We start from the raw sequence: 18,417 nt of genomic DNA, 5'->3' as shown, positions 1-18,417 counted from the left end.
AGAGGAGAGCAGAGGAGAGAGAAAAGCCTCTTTTCTCATCCTTGAGAGTGGTGTGGCACCTGCAACTTCCTCATGTCCCCCTTGCACACTGACCCCTCTAGGGAGCAACCCTCTGCTGTCACAGGCATTAGTGTGGACAGAATGCAGGACATTTCGTCAGAGGTTAGAACAGTCACCTTCATCTCAGAAAACAGCCTGGGAGACAACACGGGCTGTGTGGAAGGAACTCAGGTCTCCTCACCACAGCAACACCCCTGGAAGGGATGGAAAGAAAGGAGAGAAAACCCTGGGTTTGTGATGTCCCCTCCCTCTCCTCACTGGGTCTCGCACCACAGGCTGGAGGAGCTTCCGGCAGAATTGAGTGCTGGGGAAAGCCTGTGATAAATCAGCTCTGTCTTCACTAGCCAGGGGGTTGCTATGGCAATAGGAATACACTGTGGGTTTTAAGAGATGTAATTTTCTGTGATTCACTGTATATTTTTAGCCATTTTTCTTCCTGTATTGTCTCCCCGTGGCAATTGCCTATTAATGCTGGCCTGCACCAAGATTGGACTAAACGGTCCATTCTCAGAAGCGATGAAAGCCCTGGAGATCAGTAAGTACAGGAGGGTTATGGCCCGTGGATTTAAGGGTAACCTGGGGAAACAACCGGCTTGGTCAGGACACGGATTAATTAGCTTGGGCCATGCCGCATCTAAGGAAGAGTAAAGGAGAATGAAAAGCCCCAGAAATATGGTGCCGGGTTGCTTGGAATGGGAAACTGAGTCACGCTCCTCACTGCAGTCAGGGTGCTCACACGGTGTCAGGGGCAGTTCCCTAGCAGCAGAAAACCCCCTGAGCAAGGGAAACTAAGACCCAGGTTTCTGAGCAAGGAACTCTAAAAGCATACTGACCTCCTGTTGATTTGTCACTCTTTCCTTTTCTTTCATCCCTTCTGCTTTCCTTCCTTCCTTTAATTTTCTCATCTTTTTGCCTTAAAATTTGGTGGAGGGACCGAGCGGAGGTGAACATTCAGTCAGTCCACTTGGCTCTTTGTGAATAGTTGTCTCAGGAGCCTTTCCATCTGGAGCAGCAGAAAACCCAACCTAAACTGTTAAGCACAAAGAGAACTTACTTTCTCTCATAACTGAGAAGTCCAAGGGCTGGTCTCAGGCACAGCTGTTCACGGGGGCCAGTGACATCATCAACATCTGGGCTCTGTGTCACACCAAGTTCTACTGATGTCTTGGCATTTGGGCTGTCATAACATAAAACTCAGCTATTGGAGGCTTCCGTGAAGTGCGGTTTATTTTTCTCACGTAAGAAGTCCAGGGAGAGGGGTTTTTTCCCCCACATATAACAGGTAGCCCAGGATAGCCACCCATGACATTACTATGCAGCAGCTCATTAATGTTACCAAGAACCCAACCTCTTTCTTCATTTCAATTCCACCATCGTTAAGGTCACAGGAGGACTGCTCTGGCTGCAGGCATTCAAGGCAGAAAGCAGTAGCTGTATCTGATTCTTTTATCTAGAAAAGCAAATCTTTCCCCAGAGCCCCCAGTCGATCTCTGCTTCCAGCTGATTTGACACATCAGTACCACCAGAAGGCTAGGAAAGCATATTTTTAGTTTTTCCTGGCCCCTAGAGTAGAGGCCATTTTTTGTTTGTTTGTATGTCAAAGAGAAGCCATACCCAGGAATGTGGGATGGGTCAGCCTCTTCACCAAAGGGTCTGCTTTGTTACTCCATTGTTGTCCTTTCCCAGCTGGGAGGGGAGAATAGAAGAGCAGGGCAAGAAGCTTCCTTTTAAGGCTGTGATACAGAAGTTTCGCTCATCATCTCTTCTGCTCCCGTCCCATTGGCCAGAGTCTAGTTACATGGTCACGACTAGCTGCAAGGGAACTTGGGAAATGTACAGTTTGCATAGCCATGTGCCCAGCCAAAACTTGGGGAGTTCTGTTACTAAAATGAATAAGGGGAGGAGTATGGCAGGACAATTAGCAACCTCCTCCAGCACAGTTATTAGAGAAAGAATGTGAATGGGTGTTGGGTTAGCCAGCCAACCTCTTCTGCATCGGCCTCATTCTCAGAGAGGCTTACCTTTGTGGAGATTAAGACAACTTCAGCAAACCAGCCTCACACCCTCCAAGTCCCTTAGTGAAAGAGCCCGACGTCTTTGCAGTTGCCCCAGTCAGTCTCATTACATCGGATTGGATCTTCTGCCCATCCTTGAACCATGGGGATGCAATGCAATGCTCTGATCTGTCATACCTGAGTCACTTGCTCCACCAAATCACAAGGCCTTTCTGAGCCTCAGTTTGCTCATCTGTACAACAGGCATAACAATAGAAGCTACCTCACAGCGTTGGTGGGAGAGTGCCTCCAGTGGCCATTGTCCATAAATGCATCCTCCCTTGACCCTATGACCAGACTCACCTTAACAATGTCATTTTAGAAGATATAACTGCTACAAAGCAAAGGAAAGCAAAGGCTGTTGGGTGGCTGGCCTGCATTTCATCTCCTAGTACGTCCCAAAGTAAAAATATTTATCCAGCACTTGCGAGGTGTTCAGCACTGTGTTGAGCACTTTCCTAAATTCCATCATAATCCTCAGAGTAGCTCCATGGGAGAGACACTTTTCACTATTTTCACTGAACAGGTGAAGAAGTTCCGGTCCTTGCCCTGAGGTCACAGTCAGCGCAGTGATGAAGCCACAAACCTAGGACTAACTGAAACCCCACGCTCTGCTCCCTCTTCTTGTGTAGAAACATGTAATATCACACATTTATGGAATCGCGGGAATCTGGCTGGCTGTGGCAGTCATGAGAGAGCACAGCTTAGGTCTCCCTTGGAGAGAGGACGTGCTACAAGGGTGTGGTGAGCTAACAACCGCCAGCCATGGTGCCTTGGGGATCCCACTGAGGCCTTGCTCTCCCCGAGCACAGCAGCAGTCCAAGAGCCCAGCCAGGCCTGCCCAGTGGGGACTCCTCGGCTCTTGGGCTTCCCAGCTGCCTGGCCATAACTTTCTTGGAGCTGTGGTTTCTTCCTACCCAAGCCTCTTTTATGTCCTCTCTCCTCTGGTGAGTGTGAGGCCTGCATGGCTGCCTGAAGGCTCTCTTTACCAAGCCCTCCTCCCTCACCCTTCAGCCTTCTCAGGTGTTCTTCCAGGTATGTGTATTGCATACCTACTTTCACCTTGGCATCTCTTTCTCAAAGGACCTGAAATGACACACTTCTTGTACCCACCTTGACTCACCGCACGGGCTACGCCGCAGGTATGTATGTTTCCGAAGGTTCTTGAATGTTTAAGAACAAATGAGCAAGGAAAACACTAACTCAGATTGTGGGGGTGGGGAGATCTAATGTAGACCAATTAGGAGGCTTCTGGCCTGGCACTTAGAGAGCGGGGTCTCCTTCTCTACACAAGACTCCAAATAGACGGGAGAACGGCATTGTTGGTCTTACAGGAGTGGGAACCCAGTTGCATAGTGTGTTGGAGGGAGAGAGAGTAGGAAGGGTCTGAGACTGGTCTGGAGTCACATGACAGGGTTGCAGATAGATTCCAGTCATTCTAATCCTCCATCCAGAAGCATCCAATGCTACTTACACAAGGAATTGATTCTTTACAGAAGGAGCAAAGGCAGCTACTTAACTCAGCTGAAGGGAGAAAATGATCAATTGAGCAAAATACACTGGCTTTAGACAAGGATCTCCAAACTGAAGTGGGATTACTCTTGCTGCTCCTGGGAACACTGCCCTTGGGCCACAACAACCTGTCCCACCCCCAGGATGGTGTAGGCTGAGTACTTTTTGTAAATTGTATGCAGTGATTGCTATCTGGTGGCCACAGAGCCGGATACAGCCTACAAACATGTTTGCTTTAGTCCCCAGAGTGTTTTTTTATAAAACCTAAAATTCGTTGACAAGATTTATCGATTGGAATATTTTACATAAAAATCTGGAGGCCGTGGGGCGCCTGGGTGGCTCAGTCGGTTAAGCATCCAACTTCGTCTCCGATCATGATCTTGCGGTTCGTGAGTTCGAGCCCCGCGTGGGGCTCTGTGCTGACCTCTCAGAGCCTGGAGCCTGCTTCGGATTCTGTGTCTCCCTCTCTCTCTGGCCCTTCTCCTCTTGAGCTCTGTCTCTCTCTCTCTCAAAAGTAAATAAACATTAAAAAAAAATTTTTTTTTTTTAATCTGGAGGCCTCGCTTTTCCTGAAAAATCAGCAAATTTAATCATACTCTGCCTGCACGTCCACTTCCTGCTTCAGACAGGATCCGAATCCCCACCGCCCCTATCTTATCACACCTGAAGTCATTTGAGGTACAGGCTTACACTCCCCAGGACAGTCAACCTCCCTGATTTTGAGCCCTCAGATTCAAATCACGAGCCCTGGAGAGGCTGGGCTGCAGGTAACTGTAAGCTCTTTAAGAAAAGTGAGTTACTGGGGGCGCCTGGGTGGCGCAGTCGGTTAAGCGTCCGACTTCAGCCAGGTCACGATCTCGCGGTCCGTGAGTTCGAGCCCCGCGTCAGGCTCTGGGCTGATGGCTCAGAGCCTGGAGCCTGTTTCCGATTCTGTGTCTCCCTCTCTCTCTGCCCCTCCCCCGTTCATGCTCTGTCTCTCTCTGTCCTAAAAAGAAATAAACGTTGAAAAAAAAAAAAAAAATTAAAAAAAAAAAAAAAGAAAAGTGAGTTACTGGAGCACCTGGGTGGCTCAGTCGGTTGAACGTCAGACTTCAGCTCAGGTCATGATCTCCCGGTTTGTTTGAGCCCCACGTTGGCTCTCCTGTGTCAGCTCAGAGCCCACTTCTGATCCTCTGTCCCCCTCTCTCTGCCCCTCTCCTGCTTGCACTCTTCCAAAAATAAATACATCCTTTTTTAAAAAAAAGTGAGTCACTAAGCAAATTAATAGCATAAATAGGATTTCAAGATGGAATCCTTTAAAAAGTGGTTTTTAAAGCACTAACAGGAACGAAGAGCATTATTAGCACAGGAGGTTTGTCAGCAGTGACAGCTGGGCACGGGTAGCGGCCAGAGGCAGAGACCCTGGGTTGAGAAAGATGGGCCTTCTGTCCTGGCTTTGCCCTTTCTGGTGACATGACCTTGAGTGTTTCCTTCATGTTCAGATCAGGTGCCTGGTGTTGTGACAAGAACCATAAGAGCTAACAGCTGCAGAGTGCTTATTACCTACAAAGCAGCCTGTTAAGTGCTTCGTGTGCATCCCCTCATTTCGTACCAAGCCCGGAGGTCAAGTACTGGTGTTATCGCCAGAGCACAGGAAGGTTTTGTGACCTGTCCAAAGTCAGAGAGTCAGGAATTGCGGGAGCCAGGATCTGAAGCCCAAATGCGCTGACTCCAGAGCACACACGTGTGTTTATCTTCCACCTGCCTGGCAGGATCCTCTTGAGAATTACACAAGGTGATGTCGGCCAAGGGCTTTTTGTAAATTGTAAAGTGGCCCAGCAATGTTCACTGTGATCACTTGAACACTACAGTTTTTCCCCCAAATTGGTGCTTTGTCTAAAAATCACAAATTTAGTTTTTTAATTCATTCAAATTCATGGATTTTGATTCTTTGAAAGAGAGCGTAGAAGGAAATTGGGGCTCAAGACACATCATTAGTCCTGCAGCGCCCCCTGCTGACAAGAGTCATGAAAACTATGCAGTATTAACTGCAGGTGACATTGACCGCTCTGACCCCTTGAACAACTATTTCTGGAGCACCTTATTTTGTCCTGGGCATTGCACTAGCTGTCACATGGTCTAGAGTATAGGAATGGAGGACAGGGAAGGTCCTTTTCCAGCCAAGCCTGGATTTAGATATAAGAAGATATAAGCTGATATAAGGCTTAGTTAGATACGAGCCTCTGTGACTTAAATATAGGAAAAGAAAAGCAGAGAAACCACAGGCAAGGGTGACCCCACTTCCCATCATGACATCACGGAAAGGAGACCAAAGGCAGGTGCTGTTGTCATCATCTCCTTCAAAAAAGCACAGGATACCCCAAATCATGAGGTCATGGTACTCCCGTTCATGGGCATGTGTGTAAATGTTTAACAACCAGCTCTCTGACACAGGGAAGCCATGGTCTGTAGTGTTTGCCAATTTCCATGGTGTAAATACTCCCACTATGACCAATTTCAAGCTACCAACATGATGATTCACAAGGTTCTTGAAAATTTAACAACTGGCCTTGCACGAACTGGTAGGAGCTGGCTCCAACATACCATTTCTTTTATGTCTAGAGAAAATACACCCTCTCATCTTCCTTCCCAATCAACTAGACTCCAGAATTCTTCCAGCTGGTGCACATCAATGAGCAGGGACAGATCAGCCTTCCCCCCTAGCAAGGCTGGCCCCAAACAGAGAATGAGGGGTGCCAGCCAAGGTCCCCTCAACATCTACAGGTGGCTCCAGCCAGAAGTCCATTTCTCCTTCCATTCCATCCCTCCCTCTTTCCAGGCCTTCTCATTTTTTTTTCTCTATAATTTATTTTATATATAACAACTTTAAAATATTTATTAAGTATATAATCAGTTCAAGTCACTTCAGGGTAACAAAATGAATCAGACCTGTCACGACTCCTACCTTCGAGGTAACAGTAGTCTGGTAGATAGATAAATGTCTACAGATTATTCAAATGCAAGATAAAAAGTGATACATGAGTCACAACTAACAACATAAGATTTAAAAAGTGTGGTTACTAAATGCAATGTAGTATCCTGGATTGGATCCTGAGACAGAAAAGGATGTCAGTGGAAAAACCAGTGGACTCTGAATCAAGTCTGTAATTTAGTCAATAGTATTCTACCTTTGTTAATTTCTTAGTTTGGACAAATGTGCCACCGTTATTTAAGAGTTAATCTTCAGGGACACTGAGTGAGAGGCATGCAGGCATTCTCTGTAATGTCTTTGCAACTTTTCTGAAAACTGAAAATCATTTGCTTAAGAACTTGATTACAGAGTGCAGACATTTAGATAAGAAAGACCCGGGCGGAGGATGGCTTTAAGGGAAAACATCACGGAGCAAGCATAATTTGTATTGAGTGGATACAAAATTAACACACAAAACCAAAGAGGAGGTATATTTTAAGCAGGGTGAAAACATTTACAGAGGAAAAGAGGTATAGTTCTGACTAACTGGAAAATACCAAACAGCAATAGCTCTTCCACAAAATGGTTCTAAGTGTAGTTTAGATCCATTTCCCTGTTAGTAATTGGGGGACCTGTTACCACATCTAGGTTTTGCATCATGTCCCAAATTTCTTGTCTATCACTCAGCCCAGTTCTCGCAGAGACTCAGGCTTTCTCATTTCTAATCAACCAAAGAAAGAGGGACTGCCCTGAACATCATGACCAGCCCCGAAAGAGACCAACATCCTTTTGACATCACCTGCCTGTCTTCGCCTCCAAATTCCCTCCCCAGAGACTGGATCCGCCTCAGCCCAGAAACTCCCACCCCAGCAGAGGGCACCTCCTGGCTCCTGGCCGAGCCCTGGATTTTCTGGTGTGAGGAGGGTGGCCTACCCTGGACTACAAGCCACTCACTTTATTATCATTATTTTTTAACGTTTACTTTTATTTTTGAGAGACAGAGAGAGCACGCACAAGCAGGGAGGGTCAGAGAGAGAGAGAGAGGGAGATACAGAATCTGAAGCAGGCTCCAGACTCTGGGTTGTCAGCACAGAGCCTGACAGGGGGCTCGAACCCACAGACCGTGAGATCATCAACTGAGCCCAAGTTGGATGCTTAACTGACTGAGCCACCCAGGCGCCCCTGCCACTCACTTTACATAAAGCCCAAGAAAGAAGGCCTGTCTTGGGCCCAGGAAAGGAGGAGGAATGCGTGGGTCCACGCATGGCCTCAGGGAGCAGCTCTCAAATGTCCCCAGCTAGAGAGGTAAGCCCAGCTAGCTGCCAGGAGCCCCAGAGGACCCAGCTGCTGAGGGCGTGCTTTCTTCTTCTCCTCCTCCTTCTCCTCTTCCTCCTCCTTCTTCTTTTTAATGTTTGTTTTTGAGGGGGGAGTGGCAGAGAGAGAGAATCTCAAGCAGGCTCCACACTGTCAGCACAGAGCCCAGTGCGGGACTTGAACTCACAAACCTTGAGATCATGACCCGAGCTGAAAAGAGTTGGACGCTTAACCGATTGAACCACCCAGGCACCCCTTAAGGCATGCTTTCTACTCATCCCAGAAATAATCCTGGAGCCCACCACATAAACCCCAAAATCTCATGACCCCAGCTATCTGAACACCAGCCCCATACCTCCACCTCCCATGAGATTAGCTGTTCCCCTTCCTTTCTCCCCCAATCTGCCCTCAATTTCTGCCTGCAGCCTCAGTCCGCCCATTCCAAGACCCTAGTATCTGAGCAGACAATAAAACCAAAGGAAGAAGACTGGCTTCCATTCTGACTCAGCCACTTGGAGTTGTATGCCCTTGAGAATGTTTCTAAACCTCTTGAAGCTTGTGTTCTAAAGCCTAAACAGAAATAGTCATCAGTGCTGTCGAGAGAACGAAATTAAAATGTGTGCGAAAAAAGACTTCATAAATCAGAATGTTAGATAAATGGTTATTTTCCTGCTGGAAAGAGGTATTTACTCTGTTTTTTCTCATTTTAAAAAGAACATGAATTCTTTGTGGACAGCTTGAAAAATACATTTGAATAAAAAAAAATAAGTAAGAATCACTCAGAGTTCACCACTATGCACATTTGGTATTTTGCCCAGGTCCCCTTTTCCTATCTGTATAGCTATGCCTTGGTTACCAGAGAGGGTGGGCGCACTTATGGCTCAGGGCAGTGTCCTCCTCTCTAACCTACCCTCACACCTGCTACCGTATCTCTCTCCATCCTGGCCATAGGAAAGAAGGCAGACTTAGTCTCTCACTAGAAACAAGGCAGAGGGGCCTGTTAGCTCCCCAAATAAGGAGATCTTAGAAATAGAACCTGTTCTTCCTGATAGAGACCTTCAAACTTTGTGCTCTGCAAACCAATTTGGAAAGATCATACGCACTTATGGATCACCTTGTTTGCCTGGCCTCCTTTACAAAATAAATTTTTAAAAGTTAAAAGACAGGGGGTGGCTGGCTGGCTCAGTTGAGTCTATCTTTGTGCATGGTGTAAGAAAGTGGTCCAGGTTCATTTTCCTGCACGCCACTGTCCAGTTTTCCCAACACCACTTGCTGAAGAGACTGTCTTCATTCCATTGGATAGTCTCTCCTGATTTGTCAGAGACTAGTTGGCCATACATTTGTGGGTCCATTTCTGGGTTCTCTATTCTGTTCCATTGATCTGAGTGTCTGTTCTTGTCCCAGTCCCATACTCTCTCGATGATTACAGCTTTGTAGTATAGCTTGAAGTCCAGAACTGGTTTTCTTTTTCTGGATTGCTTTGGCTACTCAGGGTCTTTTGGGGTTCCATACAAACTTTCGGATTGTTTGTTCTATCCCTGTGAAGAATGCTGGTGTTATTTTAATAGGGTAAAATAGAATGGTTTTTAAATAAGAGTGATTTGAGATGAAATAGTAAACATCTGTGCTGATAGCTCAGAGCCTGGACCCTGCTTTGGATTCTGTGTCTCCCTCTCTGTGTCCCTCCCCTGCACGTGGTTTGTCTCTCTTTGTCCCTCAAAAATAAGTAAATGTTAAAAAAATTTTTTTTAAGTTAAAGGAGGGAAGCTTTGGGCTTAGTAAGGCATCCACTGCTACAGCCGTATTATTAAACCGCTTGTATTCAGGCCCTTTACAACGTGGAACTGCATTTGCTGTAGGAAATACTTTTGAAAACCTCACACATCTTTCGGTGGCTGGCCCATGAATCACCAGAGGAACCCATGTAGAACAAGAATGCAAATTTGCTCCTCTGGGCTCTCTCGGTATCTGACAAAATGTCATCTTTCCATCCACGTTACCGAGATTACCTCTCGCTTCTGCCCTAAAACAGGTGTTTCTTGGCTGTCAGAAACTGTCTGGGTCTCCTCTCGTCTGCGATGACAGTGGCAGGCAGCTGGCGCCTCCTGCCTGAGCCCACCTCACCCTCACTTCTTCAGTGTTCCAGCCCAACCTAGAGACTCAGGTCTCTGAATCCCTGGGCAGGGGCAGATGCTCATGGGACTTAAAGTGCATTGTTAGGAGAATGTGTCCTAGGAGCCGAGTCCCAAAAGTCACTTCTGACTAGGTGCTAGCAGAGCTTGTGGCTAAATATTTCCACTCCAGATGTTTCAGGCTAGATGGTGATGAAAACCAAGGGTGAGCCCTCTTCCCTTAACTGCGTATGACAAACAGGGGCACCTGGGTGGCTCAGTCGGTGAAGCTTCCGACTTTGGTTTAGGTCATCTTGCAGTTCATGAGTTCAAACTCAGAGCCCGGAGCCTGCTTCGGATTCTGTATCTCTCTCTCTGCGACCCCCCCCCCCTCCCGGTCCAGTCCCCCCATTCACACTTTGTCTGTCTCTCAAAAATAAATAAACATTAAAAGAAAATTTTTTTAAAAAATTCAAAAAAAATGCGTATGAGTGCAGCAGCTTCTCACCACTTCTCTCCAGATGCACTTAAGTGCAAGGGGCAGAGAGGGACACCCATTCCATTGGCCTTCTCGCTGCGGAAGAGAAAGGTCTCAGTGACTCCTCTCTCCTAAAGGAGGGTTCAGCCCCACCCAGAGGACAAGTCCAGTCGTATTCCTTGAGAGTCCGTCATGTGTGTGGGAGGTCACTAGCGTCCACAGTAGGAAACCTGGGCTTTGGACCCAGGCTGACTTCAGCTTGAATCCCAGCTCCATCACTCCCCTGGAACTTTGGCCTCGGGCAAGTGCCTCTACCTTGAGCTTGAGGAGGGGGCTGTGTGTTCCGAGGACGTTTGTAAAAGAAAGCTTTGCAGGTGCTTAGGGAATGGTACTGAGAGACCAGGAGCTCCTGAAACAGGGCCACACTGAAGAAAGCTGCAGCAGCGACAATCAGCTGGGCTTGGCAGAGATGGTTCTCTTTGGTCTCCTACCCCCCTCGGAGGCCCTCTCTTCTCTAAACTTCAATGGTCCTGCAGCGGCCCTTCCAAACTCAGCGCCCACCAGCCAGGACCGCCCTTCCCTCAGCATAAGCTAGGCTTCCACGTGGCTAATCCCGAGGCCTTTTCCCATCTCTTGACCAGGATCCCCTCATCGAGGCTTCCATCTAGGTGAGGTGTTGGGCCATCTCCGGCTTTTGACGAAGCACCTCACCTTCTTGTGATATCGTCTTTCTCTGTAGGCTCATGTCCCAGCACCCAAGAACAGCATTCTCCGATTCCAGTCCAGGGCTCCAGAACCTACTTCAAAATGGGACAGGATCCCTCCAGCTCCCCCACCATAACCATGCACACAGCCCTCCTCTTCCAGGGGCAGAAGTCAATGTAGACACAGAAAACCAATCCAAGGACAGAGACCACCGGGATAATTTAATTCTGTTTTTCAGCGGTCACCACCAGAACCCAGGATGTCCAGCTCATCCCTTATCTCCAATTCTCTTCTTTGTACAGCTCAGATGTCACCTATCAGTGAGGCTACCCCTGGAAAAGTACAGCCTCCCCACCATTTCCTCCTACCCCCGCCCCGCCACACCCCATTGAATGCAGTCTACTTTTCCGCCAAGAAAAGTTTCAGAAAAGCACTTCTTCTCCCAAATTCTCTTGAGATGTGACTCAGACAATGTCACCCTGCCAACTTCTTGGAGTCCTTCCTTCAGGAAACCAGACTTCCGCCCCCCCTCCCCCCCCAGTTCTGGGAGCCAAGGAGCTCTGTTGGGTCAGTAGGATCATTGTGGGAAGCAGCCATCATCACATCCCTCATGTGGGGGCCAGCACAGCAGTCAGGACAAGGCAATTGTCAAAGATCCCCATCAGCCAAATTCGGAGCCCCTTGGACGCGTGGAATAGTAATGAGGTATAAACCTCTGCTTGTTCCCCCAGTCTCCAGCCCAGGTTACAGAGGACCCACAGACCTGCGGAACAGGAAAGCTGCAGAACAAGGGAAGCAGCTTCTGATTGGGAAAGTGAAAGGCACCACAAGCCAAAAAGCTCCAATTACATGTAGGGGCTGGCCTGGGAGGCCACAGCCAACTGCTTTCAGCTGGGAGACATTGGAGAGCGTGTGGAGACATGGAAAGTGAAATCGGACCCTTCTGTTCCTCTGGCCTCCCACGCTGTTGGCTGCTGCTCATTCAGTCACCCACCCCAAGGAGGAAGTCACCTGCTGCCCCCGCCACAAACACTTCCTAGACCCAGGGATCACAGAGTAAGACCACCACTTCTTCCAGGCCTGCTCACCTGCTGCGGGGAAGGGGCCTCACCTACCTCTTTGGCCCCTTTTCCCTGGTGCCACCAGAGCCCCAGGCTGAAAGCTTCAAGCCCAGTAGGCACCCGGCACTGTGGTGGACATTGCCAGGCTGCTGATGGAGCAGGAAGAGGCAGGGTCCTTGCTCCTCAAGGTCCATCAGAAGCACCTGGAGGACATAAAGCTGTTGGCAAGCACCAGGAGGCCCACACTCTGCAAGGTTTGCCCAGCCAGCTGAGCAGAGTGAGGGTCCCCATTCACATGGGTCAGCACACGTTTGGGGGAAAGGGATGGACTAGGGGGTCTAAGCTGGAGACAGGTAGAGATAGGGGAGGGAAAGGAGGGAAGGAGGAGGAAGAATGGAGGGGGAAGGAAAGGGACTCTCGAAGGCAATGCCCAGTGTTAGTGGAGTGGAATACTTTCCAGCATAAGCCACCAGAGAGCTGCCCATCATGTTCACAGAGTCATCATTAAAACCTTTACAGGAGGGGCGTCTGGGTGGCTCAGTCGGTTAAGCATCTGACTTCGGCTCAGGTCATGATCTCGCGGTCGGTCCGTGAGCTCGAGCCCCGCGTCAGGCTCTGAGCTGACAGCTCAGAGCCTGGAGCCTGCTTTGGACTCTGTGTCTCCCTCTCTCTCTGACCCTCCCCCGTTCATGCTCTGTCTCTGTCTCTGTCTCAAAAATAAATAACCGTTAAAAAAAATTTTTTTTAATAAAAAAAAAAAAAAAGCTTTACAGGACAAAGTCATTTTTCAGGTGGCCTAGTGGCTGAGGGATCCAGAGTCTGTAATACGTAGATTCAGATCTGTGCTCTGTATCTTCCCCTAGGAGTCACCTTAGATAAATGTCTTACCTTCTATAAACCTCCATTTCCTCATCGGTAAAATGATGACAGTAGTTCCTACCTCTGAGCGTTGTTGTAAGGATTAAGTGAAGAAACGTTTATAAAACCCTTAGCACCTTGCCTGCCACACAGTAAAGTCTCGATAATTACTCCCCTTTTAATTTATTGCCATTGTCATTAGCGGTGGCTAAGCATCTGCCTTATAACAGAGCCTCACTTCCCACGGCCAGCCTTTATGAAAGATGCGTGTCCAGCCCTAAAACAACCAGATCTAGAAAACCGAATTCAAAAACTGCTAATGGTGGTGTACTAATGGTTCCATTTACAGGGTTCAGTGGACACTTCTTGATCTAGGAAGTGTGTAGCCAGACCCACGGCCAACATGCTCCATTGTGACAAAAGCAGACAATTTGATTTCCCTATTTCTTCGTTCTTTCTTTTTTTCCTCATGGTAAATTTTCTCTGCTTTCCTCCCAGATGGGATCTGCAAGGGCTGGGGAATCTTACTGAAAGCGTGGGGAAAGCATGGACACAACATGGCCGGTCCCCCGGGCCTGCTCATGGCTGTACCTGGGGCTATAAGCCTTCCTGCTCCTCCCCGAAATATGCACAGAAGTCATGAAAATGCCACAACACATTTCATGCCTCGGGGCTGAACTGTGGGATCTGGAGGTGGGCCCAGCCCTGGCCCCTTGAAGCCCTGCCTTTGAGCTCAGTGTTCACAAGGCGACCTTCACATCTCCCAACTGGGAGAGGATTGCAGTGTCTCGAGCTCTACAGTTGGGATGCGGCAAAAAAGGAGCTCCAAGCTCTGTGGCATGAGTTCTGAGGTGCTGCAAGGACTGCTCCCCAAATCTCCCCTCCACACCCTTGTCCTGACACCCAAAATTTAGACCAAAAAGGTCACTCTTCGGGTTACAGGGCTGACAGAGTGAAACCCACTGTAAGCGCCAACTCCAAACAATTGAGAGTAGAATTTTTTCCAGAAAGGTTCTGAGACTTTTTCTGGGCTTAGCAGTAGGATGTTTGTGATCAGTTAGCACTGTCTTTCGTGGGCACTGGAAAAGAAGAGCCAGGGGTTTTGCTACAGAATTGTTATCCTTAAATTTTTTTTTCGACATTTATAGTTTCAGCTCTATAGCCGGGAGAGAACACACAGAAACTTGTTATGACTAACAGCCATTATCAGCAGGGCCCTAAGGGCATAAGAGTCAGGACAGGGAATTTTCTTTTTTTTATTAAAAAAAATTTTTTTTTTAGGGGCGCCTGGGTGGCTCAGTCGGTTAAGCATCCGATTTCAGCTCAGGTCACGATCTCGTGGTCTGTGGGTTCGAGCCCCGCGTCAGGCTCTGGGCTGATGGCTCAGAGCCTGGAGCCTGCTTCCGATTCTGTGTCTCCCTCTCTCTCTGCCCTTCCCCCATTCATGCTCTGTCTCTCTCTGTCCCAAAAATAAATAAACGTTAAAAAAAAATTTTTAATAAAAAAAAAATTTTTTTAACATGTATTCATTTTTGAGAGAGAGAGAAAGAGTGTGAGCAGGGGAGGGGCAGAGAGAGAGAGAGAAAGAGACAGAATCTGAAGCAGGCTCCAGGCTCTGAGCTGTCAGCACAGAGCCCGACACAGGGTTCAAACTCATGAACCATGAGATCATGACCTGAGCTGAAGTCAGACGCTCAACCACCTAAGCCACCCAGGCGCCCCAGGACAGGGACTTTCTGATGAGGGGGTTTGAGGATGGCAGGCTGCCTGAGACCTGGTGTTGCCAGTGGAGGAAGACAAGCCCAGATGGGGTGCAGCTGGGAAGCTGGGATGGTCTTGGAGCAGCCCCATTCCTTGGGTTTCTTGGGAAAATGGAGTGCCTCCAGATGGGTCACCAAAGCAAATTCTAGTGCAGCCCCGTATTTCCTGCCTTTGAACCCTATCCTCCTGCCAGCCTACAGCACTTCCATGCCCTTTGCCTGGAGGGGATTCTAACTCCAATGTTAGTAGCAAGCATCATGCACCTTCTATCTACCAGCTTTAAGCTTGATGTCTTCACACACATTTAATCCAATCCTTTATGGTAGGATTTTTTAAGGTCTCTAACTTTATATAATATTGATGTAATTATTTTTATTTATTAATTTTTTTTAATTTTTTTTTTCAACGTTTATTTATTTTTGGGACAGAGAGAGACAGAGCATGAACGGGGGAGGGGCAGAGAGAGAGAGGGAGACACAGAATCGGAAACAGGCTCCAGGCTCTGAGCCATCAGCCCAGAGCCTGACGCGGGGCTCGAACTCACAGACCACGAGATCGTGACCTGGCTGAAGTCGGACGCTTAACCGACTGCGCCACCCAGGCGCCCCTTGATGTAATTATTTTTAAAACTCACGTGCTCATAGTTTAAAAAAATTCACATAGTACAGAATGGTCTAACGTGAGGAACATCGGTACTCTCCGAGCCCTGATCTCACTTTCCAGAGATAACTACTCTTAAAAGTCTCTTAAAGGAAACCCACATTCACAGCAGCATTATTCACAACTGCTGGAGAGGTAGAGGCAACTCTAGTGTTCCTCAACAGGCAGGGGGAGAAACAAAACGTGGCATATATGTACAAGGGAATATTACTGGGCCATAAAAGGAATGAAATGCCGACACAGGCTGCAGCATGGATGAATCTTGAAGACATCATGCTCAGTGAAATACGCCAGACACAAAAGAAAGTGTTGTATGAATTCCACTTTGTAGAAAGTCCCTGGAATAGGCAAATCCATAGAAACAGAGAGTAGAAGGGTGCTTACCAGGTGCAGGGAGGAGGGGTAGAGGGAAATGAGGAACTATTGCTTATGGAGTAGAGCGTTTGTTTGGTCTGATAAAAAAAAGTTCTGGAGACGGATAGTGGTGATGTTTGTACCACACTGTCAATGTAGTTAGTGTCATTAAATTGTACACATAAAATGATTAAAATGGTAAATTTTATGTCATGTGTGTTTTAGCCCAATTTAAAATAACAGGAACGGCAACCACAAAAGATGGTCTGTTACACACTTTTCCATGAGGAAGTACAGGAAATCCTCCTCCCCAAAAATGGCCACGTAAGCTGCCACCATTCCAAGTGACCTCAGTAGTCAGTGGGAAAAATTATAATTGTTCTCCGACCTTTAAAATTTTTTTGTTGCCAAAACACGAAAGGCTCTCTTACTATCAGTTTTAAATACAGAGGAATTTTTTTTTAAACAGTAATTCTAAAAAAATAGTAACACTAATACTTATATGGTACTTCCGTTATTTAAAACAGTAGGAATGTTGGGAGTAATATGTTCTATTTCTTTGTAAAGAATTTACAAGAAGAGTTTGAACAGTGCTTGCCTTCTTTTTCTCATGCAACTCACAACACAGAGCGGGCATCATTTATACTCTTGGTAACTTTTCATGCTCCTTTGGATCTTAACCTCCCTGTACCTCCGTTTCCTTACCCAGTAGAAGGAGGGGAATGGTACCTGGTTCTGAGTGGCTTTGTGAGAATTAAGTATGTTAATATGGGAATTCAGGACAGTGCCTAGGGCACAGCAAGTCCTCTATATGGTTGTGGCCCTGAGTCCTCACCCGGTGCTGAATGCTGATCTCACCATGCGGATGAATTCATTTAACCCTGGAAAGGGTCCTCAGTATTTCTGCTTGGCGTGGGAGGAAACTGAGACCGACCCACGTCTCTCACCCCTAAAGTGAGGAGGAAGACTTCAGTTCCAGCCCCCAGACCCATGCTTTTGCCACCACACTGTATGCCACCAACATAAGTGGCCTACCGCGAGAGAGATGTCCTAAAGTAAAACAAACAAACACTTGCTTCTTTGTGGCTTCACACCGCACCCCGTGTTCACCCGGTAGTGCCTCAAAACCCCTTTGGTTGCCTCAATCCAATTGCTTCTCAGTATCAGCCGCCACCTTTTTATTTCAGAAATATCACACCCAAGTGTGCAGGCTGCATTGGAGCATGGGGACCAACACAGTATTTGGACTATGGGTGAAAACAGGAAGAATCAATGAGAAAGGGAAGAAAGGGACAGGTTCAAGAGATACTTAGACAATAGAACCTAGTGACAGGTGCACACGGAGCTTGAAGGAGAGGACAAATGCCACATTTCTGGACTGAGCCTGAATGACTTCTGTATCCTCAGTGAAGTAACAGGCGCGTCAGTGTGGAGACTTGGGTAGGAGACCTAGACTGGCGGCTTGCCCCCTGCAGAACTGTTACCTTGCTATACGAAGAAGGTAATCTGGATAACTTCTGTTTTAAATGTTTACTATTTCATCTCAAATCACTTTTGTTTAAAACCATTTTATTTTACCCTATCAAAATAACAGCAGCATTCTTCACAGGGATAGAACAAACAATCCTAAAGTTTGTATGGAACCACAAAAGACCCTGAGTAGCCAAAGCAATCCAGAGAAAGAAAAACAATTCCAGACTTCAAGCTATATTACAAAGCTGTAATCATCAAGACAGTACGGTACTGGCCCAAGAACAGACACTCGGATTAATGGAACAGAATAGAGAACCCAGAAATGGACCCACAAACGTATGGCCAACTAATCTTTGACAAAGCAGGAAAGAATATCCAATGGAATAAAGACAGTCTCTTCAGCAAGTGGTGCAGGGAAAACTGGACAGTGGCATGCAGGAAAATGAACCTGGACCACTTTCTTACACCATGCACAAAAATAAACTCAAAATGGGTGAGAGACCTAAACATAAGACAGGAAGCCATCAAAATCCTTGAGGAGAAAGCAGGCAAAATCCTTTTTGACCTCAGCAGCAGCAACTTCTTACTCAACATGTCCCCACAAGGGAAACCAAAGCAAAAATGAACTTTTGGGACCTCATCAAGATAAAAACTTCTGCATGGGGAAGTAAACAATCAGCAAAACTAAAAGGCAACTGATAGAATGGGAGAAGATATTTGCAAATGACGTATCAGATAAAGGGTTAGCATCCAAAAATCTATAAAGAAGTTATCAAACTCAACACCCAAAAAACAAATAATCCAGTGAGGAAATGGGCAAGAGACATGAATAGACACTTTTCCAAAGAAGACATCCAGATGCCAACATGCATGAAAAGACGCTCAACATCATTCATCATCAGGGAAATACAAATCAAAACCATAATGAGATACCACCTCACACCAGTTAGAATGGCTAAAATTAACAACTCAGGGGGCACCTGAGTGGCACAGTAGGTTGAGCATCCGACTTCAGCTCAGGTCATGATCTTACAGCTTGTGGGTTCGAGCCCCACGTCAGGCTCTG

The 18,417-nt window shown here is 47.2% G+C and overlaps 1 long non-coding RNA gene across 1 annotated transcript; it reads left to right on the top strand.

Moving 5' to 3' along the window:
- Positions 1-500: 500 nt before the first annotated feature.
- Positions 501-12,588, top strand: LOC123582305. The gene is made up of 3 exons (XR_006704304.1): positions 501-595; positions 3,198-3,256; positions 11,219-12,588. It is a non-coding gene; the product is annotated as an uncharacterized LOC123582305 (long non-coding RNA).
- The last annotated feature ends 5,829 nt before the right edge of the window (positions 12,589-18,417 follow it).

Source organism: Leopardus geoffroyi, chromosome B3 (genome assembly GCF_018350155.1).
Source record: "Leopardus geoffroyi isolate Oge1 chromosome B3, O.geoffroyi_Oge1_pat1.0, whole genome shotgun sequence".
Taxonomy (NCBI): domain Eukaryota; kingdom Metazoa; phylum Chordata; class Mammalia; order Carnivora; family Felidae; genus Leopardus; species Leopardus geoffroyi.
This window is presented reverse-complemented; position numbering and strand designations above follow the sequence as displayed.